Genomic DNA, 2,068 nt, shown 5'->3' on the forward strand with positions numbered 1-2,068 from the left:
AATGAACAGTGTACGATTGTCAGAATATATCGACGTGGCAATCAACGGTTAGAATATTCGAACATTCTTTAATGTTACCGTTGAGAGGAAAGCCTATAAATAGTCGAAGGCAGCAACTGAAGAATCACCGAATTTCAGTTATCTCATTCTACTTGCTGTTACGCTGCAAAAATATCTACTCACTATCAGAAATCAAAGCTCACGCTTATTAGTCATATCATTAGTATTCAAGATTACATTCTCGAGCTTATATAGCACTTTGTGATCTTTAATAGATTTTCTAAGTTGTGCTAAGATCAGTTAGGATCTATAAAAGTGTTGTATGCTAAGAGTTTCAGTTTTGGCAAAGTGATAAGTCCAAACTGAAGTGGGTCAGTACAATGTCGTGTATTTGATCAAAGTCTTTTAGTGGATATCCTATCTTCGTGATAGAAGGGGTGACGTAGGAGTTATTCAATTCTCCGAATATCCAGAAACAAATTGTGGTGTCATTACTTCAGTTAGATACTCTATCTTTCAATCAGTTAGTTTTCCGCAACTATTTTATTCAGTTTAACTGATTGTTATTGACCGACGGGATATTCAGTTTCAGTTTGTAACAGAACTGAATTTATATTGTCGAACAATATTTTAAATTCGAGCAGTGTTTATTCAACCCCCCTTCTAAACACTCTTTACTCGACTAACCGATCCTGGTAGCTATTCGAGATTGGCCATCGCCTACTACTGTTGGTCAAGTCCGAAGTTTCCATGGACTTGCAAGTCCCACATTCAAATCAATTTTCGTTGCTAAATGTTCAATAATTGAAAATAATAATTGTTAAATACAGTCTTCAGTAGAACGATACTCGTACTCACGTACACTATACTATTACTTGACATCGTGCACTTGCGATAACTTTTGAGCATACAAAACCATATTTTTATTAAGGATTTAACAGTGCAAGTTTTGCTCGATCAAGTTTTTGGCGCCGTTGCCGGGGACTGTTAATTCACAATTTTATTTTCAATTATTTACTTTAGCATTTTCTATTTTACATTGTTCGGCACCTTTGATTTTTTCGCAGGTATCTCTTTTGTGCATGCCAAAGTCTCTAGAGTCTGAACTAGAGATATTCGATCCCGATATTGAAAGAACCTTCCGCAGAAGACGACAACAGCAGAGACTTAAAGAACTGATGGAGAGACACGAGCAAGAACGTGAGGAGGAACAGCGTGAAGATAGACAAGTTGAGATACCAAGCCGCATACCGATGCTGGAGTATGCCCAACCTTCTTTGGATGGAGCACGCCCCAGCATTGTGAGGCCTATGGTGCGAGAAAACGAGTTCGAAATCAAACCAGCTATAATTCAGATGATTCAGAACACAGTCCACTTTGGAGGATCTGCAGTAGATGACCCAAACATGCACATCGCAGATTTTCTTGAAATTTGCGATACTTTTAAATTCAATGGAGTTTCTGATGATGCTGTTAGGTTGCGTTTGTTTCCTTTCTCTTTACGTGATAAAGTTAAAGCATGGTTAAATTGTTTTCCTGTAGGTTCGATCACCACATGGGAGGATATGGCGAAAGCGTTTCTCATCAAATATTTTCCTCTATCTAAGACCATGAAGCTTCGGACAGACATCACCAACTTTGCTCAATTCGAGCAGGAGTCGTTGTATGAGGCATGGGAACGCTTCAAGGATCTACTACAAAGATGCCCACATCACGAATTACCACTTGGGTTAGTCGTTCAAACATTTTATTATGGTTTGCTTACTCCTAACCGTACTATGATAGATGCTGCTGCTTGTGAAAATTTGTTAAGAAAAAATGCGGAAGATGGATATGAGTTGTTGGAGGAGATGGCTGCTAGCAGCTATCATCCTCAATCAAAAAGAAAAAACCAGCGGAGGAGTGCAGGAGTTCACCAGGTAATCGATTTTTCTGCTAATACTGCACAACTTGATCTTTTAGACAGGAAACTAGACAGCTTGAATGTGGGTGGCACGGCTATGCATCTTCAAGAGATATTCTGTGAAAAGTGTGGAGGGGAACACTATGTGAAGGACTGTCAAGATGA

General features: G+C 38.9%; 1 non-coding gene across 1 annotated transcript; it reads right to left on the bottom strand.

Moving 5' to 3' along the window:
• Nucleotides 1-1,614: 1,614 nt before the first annotated feature.
• Nucleotides 1,615-1,720, bottom strand: LOC140837525 (small nucleolar RNA R71). Its single transcript, XR_012119356.1, has one exon. It is a non-coding gene; the product is annotated as a small nucleolar RNA R71 (small nucleolar RNA).
• Nucleotides 1,721-2,068: the final 348 nt, after the last annotated feature.

This window comes from Primulina eburnea, chromosome 7 (genome assembly GCF_022965805.1).
Source record: "Primulina eburnea isolate SZY01 chromosome 7, ASM2296580v1, whole genome shotgun sequence".
Classification (NCBI taxonomy): Eukaryota; Viridiplantae; Streptophyta; class Magnoliopsida; order Lamiales; family Gesneriaceae; genus Primulina; species Primulina eburnea.